This window comes from Choloepus didactylus, chromosome 20, assembly GCF_015220235.1.
Source record: "Choloepus didactylus isolate mChoDid1 chromosome 20, mChoDid1.pri, whole genome shotgun sequence".
Lineage (NCBI taxonomy): Eukaryota > Metazoa > Chordata > Mammalia > Pilosa > Megalonychidae > Choloepus > Choloepus didactylus.
The window spans coordinates 31,070,908-31,094,130 of NC_051326.1; the positions used below are offsets into that span (position 1 = coordinate 31,070,908).

The 23,223-nt window shown below is 39.3% G+C and overlaps 1 long non-coding RNA gene across 1 annotated transcript; it reads right to left on the bottom strand.

Moving 5' to 3' along the window:
• Window positions 1-8,221: 8,221 nt before the first annotated feature.
• On the bottom strand, window positions 8,222-20,436 carry LOC119516262. The gene is made up of 3 exons (XR_005213260.1): window positions 20,311-20,436; window positions 10,212-10,326; window positions 8,222-8,739 (listed from the first exon to the last, which is right to left on the bottom strand). It is a non-coding gene; the product is annotated as an uncharacterized LOC119516262 (long non-coding RNA).
• Window positions 20,437-23,223: the final 2,787 nt, after the last annotated feature.

The window sequence follows — 23,223 nt, forward strand, 5'->3', positions numbered from 1 at the left end:
TTGCAGCTATACAAATACCAGCTATAATATGCCAAGAGCAGATGTTGACCTTGCACCCCTGAGTGAAGGGGGCTCAAGATGATTTATATTGTTATATTTGGAATTAGAATTTGACAGAAGTGTGGAGGTGGCTGAGAGCTGACTGTTGCATGTATGGTATGCTATGGGAGCTACAGCTGTCTCCTTATTGAATGGAGTAATAGGTACCTCATGGGGTAGTAAGATAATATAATAGCATATGATGTGCCATCTCTAGATTAGCTCTCTTCTCTAGGCTCCAGAATCACATATCTAATGTCATTTGGATGCTCCACGGGAACTTCCAACTCATCAAATCCAGAACTGATCTCAGCATTTGCCCCAAAACTAACCCTTCCTGGTTTTCCACCTGAGCAGATAGCCTTCCACCTTGCCCAGGATCCAAGGCAACTGCTCCACCCCTCATATCCAACCATCACCCAGACATGTCAATTTTACTCCTTACAGTCTCTCAAATGTGTCCATTCTCTCTGTCAGTATCACTGCAGCCTTAGTTCAGGGTACCACTTTGTCTGTCCCCCACTATCATAACAGCCTCCTAACTGGCTTTCTTTTCAGCCTTGCCCTGTCCAAACCATTCTCCTCACTGCTTCCAGAGAAAATGTTCCAAAGGGCAGGTACAGTGATGGCACTTCCCTGCTTAAAACCTAGTGACCTCCCCATCGCCCCCAGATATGGTAAGTTCAAGCTCTTTAATCTGGTTTACAAGGCCTTTCCTAATCTAGACACAGTCCACCTTATCAACTTCATCTCTATCTATACTACAAATATGTACTTCAATTATGCCAAACCTAGCCATCCCTAAAAAAAGTTAGACTCCTCATTTGGGTTTTTGTATATTCTATTGCATGTACCTGGTTTGCTCTTCCCCCTACCATAATTTCTAGGCTAACACCCACTGGTCCTGGGTCTCAGTTTCCAGAGAACAACTTCTTTCCAAAAGACTAGCACCGCTCCTGGCTTTCTCTGGACCATTGTTTGCTGCTGTAATAGCACTTTACCATGCTACATTATAATTGCCTATTTGCTAGTCTTGACTCTTTACTAAACTGTAAGCTCCATGAGGGTAAGGATTATAGATTTTTACTCTGCTGTGTCCCTAGCACCTAAAACAGTTCCTGGTATTTTGGAGTCTCAATATTTGATATGGGACATATGGGAGGTAGTGACCCCTCTTCCCTCCTAGATTAAAGCTGTGAGGCAAAAGACCAAAACTCCATTCTCCCCAAAGGAAATCATCCCCAAACCATCTTGGAAATGCACAATCTGATTTTAAAAATAAAACATTTGTAGTTCCTTCCTAATTCTGTTTTGCTCAGGCTAATAATAAAGTGAGTTGGCATTCCTTGGGTATATATCAACTGACAGTAGAGGAAGCCAAGCCAAGAATGTGTTAGGTAGTGAGTAGGAATCTGTATGGGATCAAAAATAGGCTACATGTACTCATGAAGAATTGAAAATTACTCAAATGACCAACAAATGGGAAATAGTTAAATAAATTCTGGTATTAGATAGAAAGATAGATTAGATAGATGGATAGATAGATAGATAGATAGATAGATAGATAGATGATAGATAAATAGATAGACAGATAGATATAGATATATTATTTTGCCATTAAAATTGTAAATGAGGAAAGGCCTATTCAAAATAATACTAAAAATAAAAGTAGAACCCAAACTAGAATATACACATTGGTCACAAATATGCAATATTGCGTATGCACAATGATACTGAACAGAGGAGGTCATACCATAAAGCCATATTAATAAGGGGGTGTTATAGTGCTTAGAATTTTGTTTTTTCAATGTTTTTAGCTTTTGCTGTAAAAAAATCTATAACAAATAATTTCCATATATTGTTTCCAAAATGTGTACATAAACTGAATATGCCAAGCTTTTCTTTCTCAGGTACATAAGGGTGCTGTTTATAATTTGTTGGACATAGATGACTGATTGTGTCCCTTAATTTAAAAATATAAATGTAAATGTCCATGCATATATGTTTGCATGTATGTACATATTTCAACATGATTTTAGAGATGGCAAAATGCTTTCACTTTGTTATTGCACTTTGTCTCTGTGGCAGGAACTATGGTGCTATCTTTTACACAAAACTGAAACAGACTTATTAGATGTCTTGCTCAAGGTTACATACTTGGCAAGGATCAGAACCCAGTGTCTCAAGACAAAAATGGACTCCTTAACTCTGTCCAGAAACCTGAACCAGAAACCTGAACCAGGATGAGAACAGGAAGGACGCACTGAAAGCATTCAGGATTTGTGAAGTTCTTTGTTGATATACCTTGCACAGCATCCTACACTGGGAAATACTCAGGCAACATTTGTCAAAGGACAGACAGATGGCTGTCTGGCTGTCTGGATCAATGGATCGATGGATCTATGGATCAATGGATCAATCAGGGATGGGAATTTAAAAGTTTACCAGTGATAAGCAAAAATTCTTTGGTATACCCTGTGGTATCTGTCTTTACTAGACTATCATTGTTACTTTAATTTTTTTCTCTACAAGTATTCCATCCATTCATTTGCTCACTCAACAATTAAATATTAGGTAACTGCTATACATAAGAAGCTGTCTTAGTAGCTTAAGGAGTTGGGGAAATGAGATATTATTCCTACCCTCAGTATACTTACAATCTACCAGGAGACTGAGGATTGGCAGAATATGAGACTGAGAAGTTTAAGCAAAGTGTTCAGAGTTCAGAGCACAGAGAAACAATGTTTATTTGAAAGCACAGAGGAAATCATGGAAATGCAGTATTTCAGCAGGGCCTTGAATGATGGGCACAATTTCACAAGAGGAGATGGAAGAGGACATTTCAGGGAAAAGCAAAGCATTTTAGCAAAGACACAAGGTGTAAAATTTTGCAAAAGTGAGGAACTAAGAAACACTCGGTTTCCTTAGAAAAGCACGTTTCTGCCAAAATGTGTTATCTGTTTTCACAGTCACGTTTTCCAGTCTCTTTGTCTAACGTGATATAGATAGAGGTTCAGTCATCTCACCTGACTCTTGCAGATGCTGGAACTCAGGTCACAGATACATAGAAATATTATAAGGATTTTACTTTTAATTTCTTCACCTTTATGAACAAGATAGAAAGTATTATTAGCCCTGTTTTACAGGGGAGTGTGAAACAAAAGTGCAGAGAGACTGGGAACTTTCTCAAGGTCACAAGATGAGTCAGCTGGAAAGAAACCCTAGAACGACGGCTGCACCTCTCCAAAGGAGGCTGATGGGCATATCCGCGGGAGGGGACAGTGTGTTCCCACGCGATACCCTCTGCATCCACACGGTCACCTTTTACCCAGGAGCTCAGCATGCACTGCAGACATTATTTAATTCATCCTCACAGTACCAGTGTGGTTTAAGTAGGGTGACATCCACAGGATATCCTACTCAGTTCATCTGATAGCCAGTAATATGTGTTAGCTCCAAGCAAACAATTGACCCAAGCTCTTGTTTTTCAAAGAATAATGGAGGAATCATTTAGGAACGAAGACCAATTAGAGAGGTGCTAGGTTGCACTACTGTGCAATCTTGGGCAATCACTCAACCTCTCTGAACCTCAGTCTCTTCATCTGTAAAATGGACATAACATTATATATAGTTATATCTGTCCATTACACAGGTTTTTAAATGCTAGGAAAATTTTCTGGGAGAATAGCAACAAAACAATTAAAAATGATTACTTTGGAAGAGGAGAGGGGAATTGGCAGCTTCTACTTGTACTCAATATACTTCTCTTTTGCTTGGAATGTTTATAATGACCAGGGTAAACAATAACAATAAGAGCCTCATAAATTACCATATAAAAAGTACCCAGAACAGCAATTGGCAAATACAACTCTTTCAATAAAAATTAGTTTTATATTTCAAAATTAATCATTATATTCTGTGGGGGGAAAATACAGGAATATAAGCCTGGAAGTCGAGAAACAATAAAAGAATAACACAAAGTTTCTACTCAAGAGCTAAATTCCTTTGGAGGGGATGGGTGGAGTGGAAAGAGCACAATCTCAGGAGTCCACAGACCTGGCTTTAAATCCTTTCACTGCCACATACTGGCTCTATGACGTTGGAGAAGTCGCTTAGCCCATCTGGGTTTCCTTATCTGTAAGTAGAGATAATAATTCTCACCTTGTAGATTTGCCGTGAGGATTAAGTAAGACAACCATTTACTGTGCTTTAGTAGGTACTGAATAATACATATAATGTGGGCACAGAAATAAAAACAGACACTGTGTACACCTACCAAGCTCCTATGTCACCTGCTTTCTTGCAGTTAGATTGCTCCAGGTGTCGAAAGGACCACATTACAGGGATCGCCTAAACTGTTTGTTATAAATTATTCTTTTAAAAATATTTCAATAGGAATAAATTAGAGCCTAGAAAGCACATTGAAAATCAGCCAAAATGGAACCACCTTTAGATCTTCTCAAGCCCACATACTGGTGGGCACGTGCTCACCAATGCCGGCCTTGGCGCTCTCCCGATTTACTGTGTTTATGTTACTGCAGCGTTTTGGTAGAGGACTTGTTTAAAGAGCCATAAACTTGAAACAATAGATGGGAACATGCTTGCCTTCTTCCAGCCTTCCTTGTCTCATGAAACGAACATGCCTTTTTTAAGGAATCCGGCCTGTATAAGGAATGCCTTGTATAAGGAATCTTCTTAGTGTACCACGTTGACCAATATTTCCGTAGAAGCTCTGGATTGAGATGGCTTCTTCCATCCACTTCTAATCAAAGCAGCTGGTGACGCCTCACCCCACCATGGCTAAAAGCCTTTCTGAGTCTGCTTCTCACCTGTGAAATAAAGACAGCAGCACAGTCATCATAGCATTGCATCATGGGGTCGTTGTGAGATTTAAATAAGATGTTATATGTGGCAAGCTGGGAGCCACAAACCAATGGGAAAAAAATACACAAAGGGAGTGGATTTCCTAGCAATGCAACTGTAGGATCCAATTGACTGCCTAAGGAGAACCTTAATTTAAACTTTCCCAAAAAACAGATGAAAAGGAATATTTTGCTTTTCAATTTTATGGGTGATTTTTTTTTTTTTAATCTCCCACCCTTTGACCCTACTCTACATGTTACACCTTCAATTTTGGTGTAGTGCTTCAGCCAGCGTTTCTGTGCTTTGTTCATCCTCTCACTTTCCCTCCTCTTCTCTTTCCTACGACACCACCCTACCATGGACACTTCTAGGCAGCATAGACAGCAGGTGAGCATTTTGCTTCTGCCCTATGAGGTGGGAGAGTTGTATTTCTCAGACAAAGCAGGGGAAAAGGTAGTGGTCGGCACATCCAGACTCTCTTCCTAACTCCATCTGTTGATGTTATCACAAAGGAAGAATTAAAACCCAATTTTGTAAGAAATTTTGACTTCTATCAATTATCAAGTGCTTCCTCTGTGCCAGACACCATGTAAGCACTTTACATTTTGTATTGCTTGCAATCCTCTCAATTCCCTATGAGAGAGGACTTTTATCTGTTTTACAGAGAAGGAAACTGCAAGTCCAAGGGTTAAATGACTTATGAAAGGTCACTCAGCTAATTCATGACAGAACTGGGATTCAAACCCAGTTACGTCTGACTTCAAAGCCTGTTAACCACTGGGCTATACTGCCTGCTATCCTACCAAACCGTTTATTTGACCTGGAGGAAAACTGACCCCTGCATGTCCCACTCCCCCTTCCCACAGTATGCAAGGCTGCTTTTCACCAAGCGTGAGACTTCTTTTTCTTCCTCAAGAAAACCCTGTCTAACTTCTGCCAGCTCTCCAGGACTCAGTTCAGGAGATGCCTTTGCTGAAAACCCTCGTTGACATCCCCAGGCTGACTTCGAGAACCCTTCTAGGTTCCCACAGTCCAAATACTATATATTCATATAATTCAATTGTTGATTTACTTGTGTGTCTTCTTCACAATGAGATAAGCACTTAAGGGCAGGGTCTGAAACTTTTTGATTGAGCATCCCTAGTACTTAATCAGTGCTTGGCGCAGAAACATAATTAGTCCTCAGTATTTGTTTGTTGAGTAAATAAGTGGATTAATATGAAACAAATACATGCACCACAACAAATTTAAAACAAATAGCAACCCAACCTTGCTGCTTACTTCTTTTACCCTCATCCATATCAGTGCAACCAACCAACTAGCATTAAGTCAATTCAACAAAGATATATTGAGCTGCAGGGTGGTACAACAGTGCTGGCTTTTGCCCAAAGGACCCGGGGCCCAGATTTCTTGCCTGTAAAAGGAATATAATAATCATACCGTTATCACAGGATTGCTGTAAGATCAAATGGAATAATGGATATGAAAGGATTTAGGAAACTGTTAAGTGTTATGCAGATGTTGGTGGTGTTGACTTTGATTTTACTATGCATAATGCGCTAGCTATGTCAGGTCCTGAAGGAGAATTTAAAGATGAGTAAGCTTCTGCCCACAAGGCACCTACAATATAAAGAAGTATTCAAAGGGCCATGAAAACAAGGTAGAAAATAATAAAAGAAGTTCAAAAACCTATAAGGGCTCAAAGAGGGAGAGATCAGGCCTGCGCATTCGTCTGGGACCCCGAGGGAGTGCTGCGGAGAGTTAATGGCAAGGTCTCTCCTCTCGAGCCCTTTATGGTCATAGGCAATGTCATGCATGACTGAAATATGTGGTGCTTGAGCATGGAGCGCTTTTCCCATGTGTGGTCAGAGAAGACACTGGAAGACCCAGGGTGGATCTCAGAGGGGGTGGGATTCAAGTAAGGGGAGAAGAGGAAAGGCATTCCCCTTCCAGAAGGTGGTTGTACACAAAGGCAGGACTGAGTTTGGATGGTTTGGGAGACAAATGAGGAGAGCAGAGCAGAGCAGAGCAGAGGGCTCCTGTGTGTTCCGTCATGTCCCCAGGCAAGGCATAAAAATCTTAAGAAGTACCATGCTGGGTTGAATCAATAGTCCATTCAGTATTCTATATTTGGACAGTGGCCCCAGGGAATATTTTGGGAGAGCCTCTGGTTGTAATATTTGGATGATTCTTTAGAGATTAGGAAAGTAAATTATAATAATCCATTATGGAGCAAACATGAAATTTTATTAACCCTGTCTGCATCTATAGACAAAAATTCCAAAAAAGACCAGCTTAAAGGAACGTTCTATAATACAGAGCTGTTTCCATGGGTTTTCATATGGCTGATAGAAAAAAAATTTTATACAAAAAGCATCCCTAAAAAAACTATAGAGACAGAAAGCAGATTTGTGGCTGTCAAGAGCTGCAGATGGGAGTGGAGACTGACTGCAAACAGGCAGAAGGAAACTTTTGGGGGGGGGGGGGGGTTGTGGTGAAAGTGTTCTAACACTAGTTTGTGATGATGGTTGTACAATTGTGTAAAATTACTAAAAGTCATCAAGCTACACACTTACAATGGGTGGATTTTATGGTATGTATATTATATTTTATGAAGCTGTTTTTAAAAATGATGTAAATGATTTATCTGGTCCTCATCCATAAAATATTATTCTTTATAAAGAAAGATATTATGAGGACAGAAATGAGAATGGGGACAAGACTCAAAATCATGTCACATGAGAAATGTTCAAGGACCTAGACATATTCAACCTGGAAAGGAGAGGAGAGCAAAAAGAGGAGAGAAAACCTGGTGGGAACTGCGGTGGTATCGCAAGAAGGAATTACTCCATGTAACCCCAAGGAGGCTGAACTGGTTAAAATGGACAAAGGTTGGCTTGTTTGGTGAAGTAGGGAGTCACCCAACACTGGAAGTATTCAAGCCTAAGCTGGATGCCCCCCTACTGAAGATTGTCCATGGTTTTTAAGATGTTGGGTGAGGGCATGGATATATAAGGACTTTCAAGTTCTTTCTCCCTCTGAAATTTTATGATAAATAAACTTGGTTAATGTGGGTCTGCTCCAGGCATTAGGAAAACTGAGTTAACATACCAGACTTTTGACCCTTTATTTTCCAAAAAGCCCCACTACAAAATTGCACAAAGGAACCAGGAGCTAAGAGGGGGAAATGGATGTCAGCTGCTAATGTTACTTTGGAGTGTTTCTGTACAGTACCTAGAGGTTGAGAGTCAGTTCTTTGTACCTTTGTTCTTAAGGGAACTGAATTCAATCCGTTGCCTGACATTCAGACTCTCTCCTGTGAAGAACACCAAGCTCCCTTTCCAGCCTTACTTCAACATTCCCCACCACAAACCATCTGTTCCCAGCAAATCGACCACTGCATGTTTTCCCAAACACCCTTCACATTTTTCATTCTGCTTCCTTCCTCAGAGCATTCCTCCTATGTGCAATGCCCTCTTCTGCTTCCTACCCTTGTCTATGTCCCACACTAGCCTTAAGGCCCAGCTCCAGCTCCACTTCCTCGCACCCCTCCACAGGTGCAACCGGTTATGGAGGTGTGACCCGGGAGTGCCTCCTTTGGGTGTTGTCCACAAGCAAAAGCCAAAGCTGGTAATTGAGGGTACAGCAGGTCCAGGCTGAACACAGAAGTGAAGACTGGAAATACAAAACAGGTCAAAGCCAAGGGCATGCTTTCCTCTGGCACAGGATTAAGAATCCAAACGAATACTGTCGGATGCCTGGCTGCTGCTCCAGTTGGCTTTTTTTATTTTCTTGCAAAGTTTTTGATATTTATATATTTATTTATGAAATCCAACCCTGAAACAGAATACAATTATATTATCACCATTTACATAGTTTACTTAGATAATTGTCATTTTTAAGTTTAAGTTCAGTTTATATTATCACATTTACATAGTTTACTTAGGTAATTGTCATTGTCAAGTTTAAGTTCAGTTTAAGTTCGGTTTTTACTCTCAATTAAAATGGTGCCCTTGATGAAAATTTTAATGGTCACAGAAACTATTCATTTCTTTGTTTTAGGCAATCCAGACAGAGGTAATCATAATTCCTCAGTCCAAGAATTTTAGGAACCAACTTATCGAGCGTTCTCCAAAAGACATCCTCTTAGTCTTCGAGGGCTTGTATTTTCAAACAGTAGAGTCAAATAAAAATTGAAGGTGAAGAGACCATATCCTGGAGGTTTTCAAAATTGAAAAGTCTTATAAAAATTCAGTTTATATTTTCACAGTTATTGATCTATGGTCTGTATATAAATTTTACCTTCTTATTTTAAGATACCTATCACTGTATAATGGTTTGTTGGGCACATAGAAGTATGCAATAAATACTCTTTACACTGAAGTGAACTGATGAACACCATTAGGTACAGTATTCCTAACAACCAAACCCACTATTACTTTCCAGCCTTTTGGTGACACAATTGGATAGCATGTTGTATTCAAGTTGACTATGGCCTTGGAAGAAATAATGGCATCCTTTGGAGGAGAAGAATGCATTGGTTTTAGGTCTAATTCTTGGAAATTTCTTGGTAATCAATTGGGATAACCGGGGTTCATGAATTGTATTCTCTTATCTCTCCTCCAATACTACTTATACACAAAGAAATAGGTCTGGTAGATAAGTGGGTTAAAAACAGTAGCAGCATTTTTTTTTTCACAGAGTGAGGAAAGCTCAAAGAATGTGTGTTCTTGGGATAAGTTTAACTGTGGTTTTAAATCACTGATTACCAGAACTTACCATATTTAAAAAGAAAAACTTGATTCCTGGCTCCAGCTACAATACCAAATGATAGGATTGGCCATAAGGATGAAAGAAGTTTTTCTTTGCTATCTCAAGAAGCTTCCATGAATAGAAACTACCTTTAAAGAAAAAGACTTTTTTCTCCCATTGTAGTGATAGCATCAAAATTCATATTTGGGACATAAGTGGTAGGCTCCATAGTGTAAGGATGTGACATGAGTTGGTGCTTTTATGGGGTGCTATAGAGGGACTCAATGCCATGACTGTCATCACTGCAGAGAACATTCCAGCCTTTGGATCTCTGGAAAGGCCAAGACCCAAGGAGTGGCCAAAAACATGAATAGCAACAAGAAACAACTTTATGCCTTTGGAGAATTCAATCCAGATTTCAGCCATATCAAAATGCAAGTCTCCTCCAATACCAGCTCCAGGTCCATAAGCACAGGCTATGGTTCCACCTCTGCTATCAAGAGGACTGAAGTCCCCATGAGCAACTTGTGCAAAATAAATCATAGTGTCAGCCTCACCTGGATTAATCTGTCTGAATTTCCGGAGGGCGTCTCTTCACTCCATACTTGAGAAATTTTCTGGATGGCATAATGAACACCCATCTACATCATGTCAGGAGAGTAATTCTTGGTTCTGTAGGAGATATAATGTTTCTTCCATATGAGCTTCCCAGTCGTGTTCTGAATTAATGAACACAGAGCACCCCATATCAAGGTGCGTGCATCATCACCCAAGTAGATCTCCAGGTACCCAGTCACATTTAGCCCCAGGAACTGCTACATTGCCTAGATCTTGCCCGCTATGAAGTCACTATTGACTTTCATTCTGAGCATTGGAATGCTTTCCATCTGGAGGCTATAAAACGCTCAAGTAGTTTTGTGCAAATGCCACATCATTATCTCTGGGCTTGTAGAGCCCATCAAATAAACGGCTCCAAAAACAGCAGCTTGCAAGACCGGAATTAATAGAAGAAACTTCATTCCAAACTTCTCTTGAATAGTTTAACCCAATTTGCTCTGTTCCTTTTCAGTCTCCAGCTGGCTTTTATTCCTGCCTTATATACATGCAGATATTTCCACCCCCAGTATTCCTGAGTGTCTCTGACACCAGATCTCAGGGATCACTCCCACTTCTAAATTCCTTATTATCTGTACCTCCTATTTAATGATGGCTTAAAACATTAGTTAACCTTTAATAAAAATGATCTGATTTATCAACTGTATTGTAAGGCCCTTGAAGGCACACAGGTCAACCTGCTTTCAGATTTATGATTATTTACTATTTTTTATTTTATAGGCTGGCATCTCCCTTTCACCTCTCACTTTATCCCTTAGCCCTGAAATCTCAACTTTAGAAAAATAAAGGTTTCATTCACTATTTTTTTTTTTTAGGAGCAATTGGTATTTACTGCCTACTTTATTTATTTACTTATTTATTTATTTATTTTTATCTTCATTTTACTGAGACATATTCACATACCATTCATTGACTACTAAGATGAAAATGAGGTAAGAAAGACAGAGTTACTGCTCAGCCAGAAGGGAAAGAAGCCCCAGCACATGTGATCATTGTCCACAAATGATTGTATAAGTATCTCAGATAAAATCTGCTTTTTAAAATTAGGACTCCGTATCTACATATGCTTATGTAGAACTTTTAAGCTATTCTGAGCTTTTTTTTCTTTTGTTGTTAAAACAAATAAATGCCATTATGATGGGTCAAAACACATATAAAAGCTCCCCTCAGGATGAAAAGACTTAACTTAAAGCATTTTACTGGAAGTCATTCCAGTAAGTGGATCCCAGTATTTAATTACCATAGTTGTTATTTGTCTTGCTCACTAAATGGGCAGCAGCCAAACTTTTATTATGTCCCCTTTGTTGGTAGGAGGACCATAGACATATTTATTAAAAGCCCCAATACAAGTAGAGCTTGGTTCTTACCACCCAATACACATCCCCCTGCTATGGAATCCTAGAGAGGGAAGACTGCTTGAGGTTTATTCAAATTACTCACTTTTGGTTTGGTGTGGTCATATTGTCATATTTAAAAGGTTCCTTAGAGGTTATTTATTTCAAACTCACACCAAATTCCGGGATTCCCTTTTACATCTGGCCTCTGCTCGATCATTCCCGGTGTTGGGGAGAGCACTGCTGTGTGAGGGAGCCCTAGTCACTGCTGCCCAGCCATGATATGTAGAAAGGATGTTCCCGTGAGTGAGGTGGCACTCACTCCATATTTTTCTGAAACTTTCCTTCCTGCCTGCTTCTACTTATTGACTGTAATGGCTTGAACTGCAGCAGGATACAGTATGCACAAGCGGATGGTGTAGACTGAATATCAAAGCCCAGTGGAGACCATGTTGGAATTGGTATTAAATTGTCTTTTTCATATTATTGTTCTGGTTTGCTAATGCTGCCGTTTTGCAGAACACCAGAAATGGATTGGCTTTTATAAAGGGGGTTTATTTGGTTACAAAGTTACAGTCTTAAGGCGATTAAGTGTCCAAGGTAAGGCATCAACAATAGGGTACCTTCACTGGAGAAAGGCCATTCGCATCCGGAAAACCTCTGTTAGCTGGGAAGGCACATGGCTGGTGTCTGCTTGCTCCCAGGTTGTGTTTCAAAATGGCGCTCTCCAAAATGTCAGTGTCAGCTTTCAATGGCCATCTTCAAAATGTCTGTCTCAGCTGCAGCACTGAGTTCCTTCTGTTTGTCATCTCTTTTATATGGCTCCAGTAATTTAATTAAGACCCACCCTGAATGGGTGGGGTAATACCTCCATGGAAATTATTCAATCAAAAGTCTTGCCTGCAGTTAACTGAGTCACATCTTCATGGAACACTCAATCAAAAGGTTCCAATCTAATCAACACTAATACATCTGCCCCCACAAGTTTCCATTAAAGAACATGGCATTTTGGGAGACATAATACAACCAAACCAGCACACATATCTTTCTTCCTTTATTTCAGATAGATTAAACTCAAAGTTATATAAATGCTAAATTTTTAAGAGACTTCCAAGTTCATCTAGACCATGAAAAATCATCAAGTGCAAAATATCTTACTCTTTTTATGTTTAAAGCATAGATATACATACAATACATAAACAGATACAGTATTTCTATGGTATTAAAATTTCATGGGGTGACAATAATGAAAAATTGATGAGTAATACTGATCTAGATCATTGTCTGCAGATCAATTAAATTAATATCTATGAGGTGTGGGGCCCAAGGAACACAATTTTTATTTGTTATTATTAATATTATTTGCTATTTTTCTACTATGCAGCCAGGATTGAGAACCACTGAGCTAGGCCAAGCCCAATTTTTCCATGGGGCAGTCAAGGATAGAAAAAGAGTAATAAACTGTCAAGATCACAAAACTAGACAGTGACAGAGTTCTCTTGACTCCTATTTCAATGCTGTTTTCATTGTGCCATGACATCTTTTTTCAACTTTTGTTTTACATGGTTTTATCATGTATGTCTCATTTTTCATTAACTTGTTGACAATTTGGTCCATATTTTTAGACCTAATTGTATCCTGACAGCTTGAGAAATGATTTATAGCTTTTTAAAAAAGTTGAAAATGTAATATATGCACATGGCTTTAAAAAAGTAAAACACAGAAAGGTATATTATGAAAACCCAGTCTCTATCTCCCAACCCAGAATCTGGTATACTGGTGCCCAATCTATTTCCCCAGATACAGGCTCTGTAACAAGAATCTTAAGTATTAGTCCAACAAAACTTTATACCTCATTCTATAGGTTTTAAGTAATGAAACTGCTGATAATAAAGCAGAAAAAGATAATGCTCAAATCAGGTTTGCCAGGTGTTTTTACTTCTAGCGCCACTGTATCATTCTTAGTGTTTGGTGATAAGTATACACCCTTCTCTAGGAGTGAAAATAACATCATTTAAATAACACTACAAATACGCTTTCATTTTATACCAAACCTGCCTATACCGGAAATGGCCCAGCTGTAAAAAAGGACCAAAACAGGCTGTCTCATTGTCCTGTTACAAGGCAGCAGTAGCTGTGAGTTACCCAGCACTTCAGAGAACAATTGACTTATCAGAGAAGGAAAGCATGGCCTATCCCAGATTTCCTTTTTTTCGGGGGGTGGGGTGGATTTAAGCACAAATTGATCAAAATCTGTATAGCTGATTTATTTAGTAAACTTAATGGTAAAGGCATGGTGGTCTTTTAAATATACATAAGCATATGTTATCCTCGGTGGAAAAGACAACCCTTTCTTTGATTATTGATTCTTCTCTTTTGCAATGAGATTTTCTAATAGAGCATTTTCCTCTCTTTCTCAACAAGATATTTTTGATGTGACAAAAGTTACCTGAGTCAGTGACAAGCAATCATATATAGATTCTTATTCTAAGTTGATGACTAATCTCCAAGATTCTGCTCCTCTTCCGCATCCAACCCCCAGCTCCCAAGTGTTACCCAAAGGGAAAAAAAGCAATTTTATTTCTCTGGAAAGAGAAGTTTTTAAAACTGTTCTCTTGGAATTTATCCCTACCCAGAACATGCTGACATAGAAGTGGTAACAGTTAAATTTAGAAAGGTATTTATCAAATCAAAGAATACTCAAGATGAGAGGAAAAACAGTTCACTCTAGCTGTTATTTCATTTTATAGAGAAGGGAAAGGAAGTCTAGGGAGGTTAGCTGCTTTGTCCAAGGTCACGTGGGAAAATTCATTCATTGTTCTTAACAAATATTTATTTGGGATCCACAAGGTGTCCAGTCTTTCCTAACCACTGGGATACAGCAATCAGTGGGTTCCACTCGGGACAAGGAGGAGGAGAGCCGGGGCCAGGACGAAGGCTGTGCTCTCTCTCACCACCCTTATCACAGTCCTCTCCATGGGACACTGGCCTGGCCTCCTCCGAGGATTAGCATTCAGAGTGATAAAAATAAGACAATTTCCAGGAAGATGGAGCCTCATTTGTTCTCAGTTCCTTCTGGCAGCCGTCGAAGGACATTTGGGAGGAAGCCAGGAACATGAACGTGTCCTTATGCATAGAGACAGTGCTGCCATCCCAGCGCCCAGAGTACATGGGCCTTGAACGATTTTACAGCCAGCCCGCCCATGGTCACGCACTCTCACGTGAATCAAGAGGGTGGTGGGGGCTGGACATGGACGCCGTGGCTGCAGAACACGAACCACGAGACAGCTGACTGACCCACTTGGGGTTACAGCCAAGACTTTCTCTCCTCTAGAAGTGTGCCGGCACCAGTTGAGCAACAATCTGGAGCAACCCTGGAATAGACTTGAGACCAACTACTAAGTAGTTCCTGAAGTGTCTGCATTTATTTTAGCTTCAGGCCTTAACAGGAATAATGTGAAGTAAAATGACACGGCTCACTTAAGCCTTTCCCATGGCGAGGTTCTACCCTGGACAGAAAATTAATCCACATAGACAGGCACATGGCATGCACATACACACACACTGAAGCTGAAACCCTTTCCTACGAAAATCTTCTCTATTAAAATAAAATCCATACCATGGACTGACTGTAGGAAACTTCACAGAATACTTACTATGGAACATCTCTATGAATTAGTACTCATTTTATTTAAAAATTCAAATACAGAGGAAGGAGTAAGTGCCCCCAAGCAAGAGTTTCCTGTCACACAGGAGCTACTGTCCTCGATGTTCTTCCAAATATTAAAGGAGGTGCTTTTTGTGATACTTTCCAAAACTTTATTCTATATGCCAAATGAAACTCTTCCCTCCTGCAAGGAGCCAAAAATTCTATATATAAAAATATCAATTTATGAGAACCTTGCCTGTTAGTTCAATCTTAGACCACAAAAGGCTGAAGCTGAATGCTCAAAAGATCTTTTGAGACCAGCTGTTATTGGAGAGGAGCAGGAACATGAAGAAATTCGGGGCTGTATGTTGGTACTAAAATGTGACTTTACTTCTGGGAGGCACCAACTAGATGGCACAGAGGATTTTATTTTTGTTCTAGATTCCAGAAGAAATTATAAAAATATGTCTTCCCTTGATGCTCATGGGTTCTCAGTAACAGATAGATGCAGGTCTGAATTGCTTTTGGGGGGTGGAGGGGAGTTTGACTATTTCAGAGCGTATTTCAGTATTGCCCTGGAGTCTTAGAATTCTACGCGCTTTACTTCTTCACTGCAAGTATTTGGAATAAGCCTTATTTTTATAATGAGTTTTCCAGGCAGAATCCTCTAAAGCCTTGCTGCTCAAATTGTAGCCCTGGATCAGCAGCAGCGGCCTCACGTGCGAACTTGTCAGAATCTCAGGCCCCGCCCCAGACCTACTAAATCGTAATCTGCATTCTAACAATATCCCTGGGAGATTCCTATGCCCCTGGAATGACTTTTCCTAAAGTTTGAGATCTTCTGGCCTAGAAGTTTCGAGTTACCTAAAAAATGTCATATGAAAAATATGAAATTTCAGATGCATGGAATTATTATGATAGCAGTGATTGCTTCTGGGGGAGGGAAACTTTCATGTTATACCCTTTTGTAGTGCTTGAATTTATTTTTGTTATGTGCACATATTACCTTCTCAATGATAAAATAATCATGACCCTTTTCTGACTACTACATTTCAAAAGGACATCATAATTTACAAAGTGTTTTCATAAACGTGACCTCACAAACACTCGAAGCATCCTCGAACAAAAAGTGATGCATTCAGGTATCCCTGTGTTGTAGATTAAAATGCTGAAGCACAAAAATGTAAGTCATAGAAAACACTGAAAATTAGACAGATTCAAAATAGGAACCAAGTGTTTTTTTTTAACTTATGAAAAATTTCAAACATTTACAAAGTAAACAATATTATAAAGGACTCTCAGGTATCCATTAGCAGCCAACTTCAATAATTATCAGTGTTTTGCTATTTGTTTTTACCTTCACCACCCTCCATTCAATTATATATATGTGTATCTATATGTACATATAGATACACATATATATATTTAGGTAAAATTTATGTTTTACAGTATGTATATTAAAAACAATCTTGTTTGGCAAAAATCTGACCTTATGCCTCCCAAATGTAAATACTATTGACGGATTTCCTGCTGTTTCCTACCCTGAGTTGAATCATCCTTCCCTTAATTTAGGTTTGGCTTGGGGGAGAGGAATGTCTTTGTTTTCAGTCGGAAAGCCTATAGGCTATCCAGTCTGGTCGCTGCATTGTTACCCACACACAAGTGAAATCTAGACTTGCCTCCTTCAAACTGTCCTCTTGGCCTATAGTTGAGTGCCTCCCTCAGAAACAGAAGCTCAGATCTCCTTAGGCGCGTTCCACCCCTCAGCCAGCTTTGCACCCTCCACCTGAATGTTTACCACTCTGAATCAGATATTTGGGCCATCTTAAGTAAATTTAATGCTCATTTATTTAGTCCTACTACATGCCAGACAGTTGCCAGTATTTGATCTCATCTCAAAGAGATCTGATCATAAAAGGATACTATGATACAAATTGGCAAACAAGGTGGGATTTATCCAGGTGTGCAAGGGTGATTCAACACGAGAAAATCAATTAATGTAATACACTACATTAACAAATTGAAGGGGAAAAAAAACACACGATCATCCTGATTGACGCAGAAAAGGCATTTCGCAAAACCCAGTATCTTTTCTCAATAAGAACACTTTGAAAGGCAGGAATAGAAGGAAACTTCCTCAACATGATAAAGGGTATATATGAAAAATCCACAGATAACATCATACCCAATGGTAAAAGACTGAAAGCTTTCCCTCTAAGATCTAGAACAAGACAAGGATGCCCACTGTCACAAAGGCTATTCAACATTGTGCTAGAAGTTCTATCTAGAGCAGTTAGGCAAGAAAAAGAAATAAAGTATGTCGAAATTGGAAAGGAAGAAGTAAAACTTTCATTATTTACAGATGACATGATCATAAATATAGAAAGTCTCGAAAAATCTACAACAAAACTACTAGAGCTAAGAAACAAGTTCAGCAAAGTGGTGGGGTACAAGATCAATTCACGAAAATCAGTAGCGTTTCTATACATTAGTAATGAGCAATCTGAGTAGGAAATCAAGAAAAAATTTCCATTTACAATAGCAACTAAAATTATCAAAAATCTAGGAATAAATTTAACCAAGCATGTAAAGGACTTGTACATAGGAAACTATAAAACAGTGCTTAAAGAAATCAAAGAAGACTAAATAAATGGAAGGACATTTGTATTCATGAATGGGAAGGCTAACTATCTTTAAGATGTCAATTCTACCCAAATTTTGATTTGAAATCCCAATCAAAATTCTAACAGCCTGCTTTGTAAAAATGGAAAAGCCAATTATCAAATTTATTTGGAAGGGTAAGGGGTGCCGAATAGACAAATGTATCTTGAAATAGAAGAACGAAGTTGAAGGACTCACAGTTTCTGATTTTAAAGCATATTACAAAGCTGCAGTGGTCAAAACAGCATGGTACTGGCATAAAGATTAATCAATGGAATCGAATTGAGAGTTCAGAAACAGAGCCTCCCATCTATGGACAATTGATATTCAATAAGGTTGCTGGGTTAGCTCAACTGGGACAGAATAGTCTCTTCAACAAATGGTGCTGGAGAACTGGATATCCATCTGCAAAAGATTGAGAGGACCCCTACCTCACACCTTATACAAAAATTAACTCAAAATGGATCAAAGGTCTAAATATAAAAACAAGGACCATAAAACTCCTGGAAGAAAATTTGAGGAAGCAGCTTCAAGATCTTGGGGTTAGGCAATAGTTTCTTAGACTTTACACCCAAAGCACAAGCAATGAAAGAAGAAACAGATAAATGGGACCTCCTCAAAATTAAATACTTTTGTGCTTCAAAGGACTTTGTCAAGAAAGTGAAAAGGCAGCCTACTCAACAGGAGAAAGTATCTGAAAAATCACATATCTACCAAGGGTTTAATATCCAGAAAATATAAAGAAATCCTACAATTCAACAATAAAAAGACAAACTACACAGACAAAAAATGGGCAAAAGAACTTGAATAGACATTTTTCCAAAGAAGAAATACAAATGGCTAAAAAGCACATGAAAAGATGCTCAGCTTCACTAGCTATTAGTGAAATGCAAATCGAAACCACAATGAGAAAAAATAAAAAATAAAATAACACAAAAACAAAAAAACCCACAGTGAGATATTATCTCACACACCAACTAGAATGGCTGCTATTAAACCAACAGAAAACTACAAATGTTGGAGAGGATATGGAGAAATAGGAACACTTATTCACTGCTGGTGGGAATGTAAAACAGTGAAGCCGCTGTGGAAGACAGTGTGGCGGGTCCTCAGGAAGCTAAGTATACAATTACCATATGGTCTGACAATCCCACTGCTGGGTATATATCCAGAATGAAAGCAGAGATTTGAACAGACATTTGTACATCGACGTTCACAGAGGCATTATTCATAATGGCGAAAATATAGAAGCAACCCAGGTGTCCATCAACCGATGAATGGATAAACAAAATGTGGTGTACACAAATGATAGAATAGTATTCAGCTGTAAGAAGGAATGAAGCCCTGGTGAATGCAACAAAGTGGATGAACCTTGAGGACATTATGTTAAACTAGATACAAAAGGACAAATACTGTATGCTCTCACTGATATGAAATAATTGCAATAGGCAAACTCATTGAGATAGAATCTAGAATATAGGGTACCAGGGGATAGAATGGGGGTAGAGAAAGGGAAGCTGATGCTTAATTTGTGCAGATTGTCTATTTAGGTTGGTTATAAATGCTTGGATATGGATAGTGGTGACAGTAGCATATTATTATGAGTGTAACTAACACCACTGAATTATGTTGGTGAATGTTGTTGAAAGGGGAAGTTTTGGGTCATGAAGGTATTAATATTTAGGATGGTAGATGAGGAAAAATACATTTAATGTAAGCTAGGGGCTTTAATTAACAGTATTTTAATATTCCCTCATCAATTGTAACACAGCTATCACACTATTGCAAAGTGTCAATAATAGGGGGATATGTGGGAACGTTGTACTTTTTACATGACTTTTCTGTAAACTTACAACCTCTCTAATTAAAATAAGTAAATACATAAATAACAATAACTTTAAAAAAATTATGCTAAGTGAAAGAAACCAGTCACAAAGTACTACATATTGTATGATTCCATTTATATAAAATGCAAATAAATTTGCAGAGACAGAATTAGATTAGTGGTTATGTAGGGCTGGGGAAGGATACAGGGATTAAGCGGTGACTGCTAAAGAGTATGGGGTTTTTCTTTTTGGAGTAATGAAAAGGTTCTAAAGTTGATTGTATTGAATGCACAAGTCTATGATTATACTGAAAGCCATTGATCATACATTTTGGATGCAGTGTATAGTTTGTGAATATATCTCAATAAAATTGCTTAAAAAAAAAAAACTAAGGAAACACACATACACATACACACACACCACACCAAAAAAAACCCTGCTTTAAAAAAAAAACTAAGGAAACACACATACACACACACACACACCACACCAAAAAAAACCCACAGATCTGAACTTTTAAAAATCCCATTTCCCTTTAAAAGCTGAACAAGAAAATGTAAACTTGTCTTACATCTTGTTGCAGGAGATGAGTCAGCAGAACAGGAAATTCTCCTTGCACAAGCCCTTCTGATCCCGTGGGTTGGGCGCTTGTGGTATCGAGTGAGGGCTGGGAACCAGCTTCTCTAATGGAATCACTCTGAAAGGTGAACAATGCAAGTTGGCCGGTGAGTATAGAATTGTTGACACACAACTTGCCAATTAAAATTGTCCCAACACGTTTTGGGGAAAGCTCAGTTGCTTCCAAATATGGAACAGGGCAAATAAGGAAATTGGTTGTTGCCAATGTTTAGGTAGGTAGCCACAGAATGCAAGTGGTTAGAGGAGTTACTGACGGTATAACTCAAGATACACTTAAGAGGCAAGCCCAGCTTTCAGGGATGTTTGAGGAAAGAAGTGACTTAAGGTGGGTTTCAAGGAAGGTCCTTAAACTCCACCAAAGCCCAATAATGCAATTATGCACCTTTAAGGAATTACAGACCAAAAAAGAGCCTTGTGGATTGGAAACGTCTGGATGGTGGAGCCACTTCTGGCCTAATCTCCTAACAGCAGCGGAAAGTCCACAGAGGAGACACAAGTTCAAGTCTTGGTTCTGCTCCTAATTAGCTCTGAGACTTGGGATATGTCATTTAATCCCCACAGACCCCAGTTTTCTCACCTGCAAAAATTAAGTGTTTAATACAATGAACTCTCCCTTGTCTAAATAAGGTAGCTCCATTACAAACTCAAATTGGTTTAGCATTAACACCACTCTTTCCTTTGCTTCCATTCCTCTTTGCTAAGTGTGGTATTAGATAACACCCAGGCTCTAAAATATCTATTCTGTGAGACTCTGTGTGCGTGTGCGTGTGTGTGTGTGTGTGTGTGTGTGCGCGCGCGCACATTTCTATTCGATGGGGCAAGGAAGTAGTGTGCTGTGTAAAGAAGGGAAGAAGTCAGCCAGCTTTAAATGTTTCAGCTTTGCAGAAAAATAAAGCAGTAGAGAGGAGTGAGATTTTGCATGAGAAGGAGGTGGGGGAGGAGTAAATGCGCTGAGATTCCGGCACTGAATTAAAAAAAGGATGATAACGCAGCGAGAACGGTAGGCTGAGAATGAGCCAAGAAGTAAAAATATGCTGGGGCTTTTAAATAGGGTGTAGCCAGAGCCAGTTAAACCCTACTCTTCCCACCCTGACTGGTTTTTTACATGTCTGTCCTTCCCCTCACCCCACCCGGACCCATTCTAAATTCTTTCAAGGCTCGGATCCCTCCCCGCTACTCCCCCGCGGAGAAATTATATAGGAGCCGAGAAGGAAGTGACACACTTTCCTGCCTGAATGGAGCAGGCCCCTGCAGCAGCGCCTCTGCATTCATCAGCAGTCTTATCTTTCCCCGGCCATCTCAGGCGCCTGGTTCCTCATACAATGCTTTTTTCTGGCTGAACTCTGGGTAATGACTAGAACGCCTAGGAAAGAGCCACGCTAGAGGTTTGGCGTACATGTGCTGCCTGGTTCAAATTCCTCTTAGGTACAACTTCCTGTCGATAAACCAGCGCCGGGTAGTCCTCAGGGCTTTGTTAAACCAATGAATTGGTCTGAGTCCTGCCCCTGCATCTCATAAAGTGTGTGTGATCCTTGGAAGGTGGAGGACAGTCCCAAGGTTGGTAGCCATTGAGACCTGAACTTGAATGCCAGCTCACTCACTCACTAGCTGTGTGACCTGGGGCAAGTTACCGAGCCTCTCTGACCCTCTGTATCTTCGTTTGCAAAAGGAGGAGGATGGGTAATAATAACTACCCCGCAGCTCCTAGCAAGGATTTAATAAGGTTGTATACCTGAAGTGACTGGGGTATTACGTATGTACAGAAGTTGGCTCCCTTTTCCCTCCCTTCTTGGTGGTTCCTCCTCTCTCCTACTCCATTCACACTATTTGCTTATCACAGCCATTATCAGTTCCTTACTGGCTTGGCACTTAATTTTATGCGGTTCTATGGTAATTTAATCATATAGGTCTTGTTGCCTCATAACACTGAAAACTTCAATCAGCATTTCAGCCTAATACCTCATTAGTAGATCCCCGAAATGACTAACCAAATTCTATACTAACAGGACAATAAAACTACCTAAAAATGGAAAGTAAAGTTAAAAGCATCATGGGCAGTGTGTATCTCTACTCAGGATTTATCTTACTATGTTGTAGTAATCTGCTTCCATAATTGTCTCTCACTAGTCTATAAGATCCTTGAAGTTTTGTAGTCTGGAGGCCTCTTTTATCTTTGTAACTCCAGAGCTTAGCCTAACAAAATACATAGTAAGTAGGCACTTAATAATTGTTTAATGAATTACTTTGAACAAACTATTAAACTAGAGATTTTGGCCTTTTCTGTTCACTGATGTAGCCTCTGCGTGTAGAATAGAACCTGGAAATTGTAGGCACTCGGTAGGCATGTGTCGAATGAATGCTTTTGGGCCTCCTTGGGCTTCCTCATCTATAAGAAAATGGTTCATTTGGGATCAGTGGATTGCTTCTCCAATGGACCACAGCGGAATCAGGTAGGGACTATAAAAGATACAGATTTCTGTTTCCATTCCTGAATGATTTAGTAGATCTGGGGTAGGGCCTATGAATCTGTAGTTAAAAAAAAACAAAAAAACTTTCCAGATGATGCTGGTACAGGGTAACACTTAGGACTCACTATACCAGGTATTTCTAACAGTTCTCAAGTATATGATTCTTTCTAAAAAAAATTTTATTGTGGTAACATATATGCAACAAAATTTACCATTTTCACTACTTTCAAATATACAGCTCATGGTATTTATTATAAGTTTTAACAGTGTTATCCTACCATCATCACCACCATCCATTACCAAACTTTTCCATCACCCCAAACAGAAACTCTATACAATTTAAGCAATAACTCCCTCTACTCCCAGCCCCAACCCCT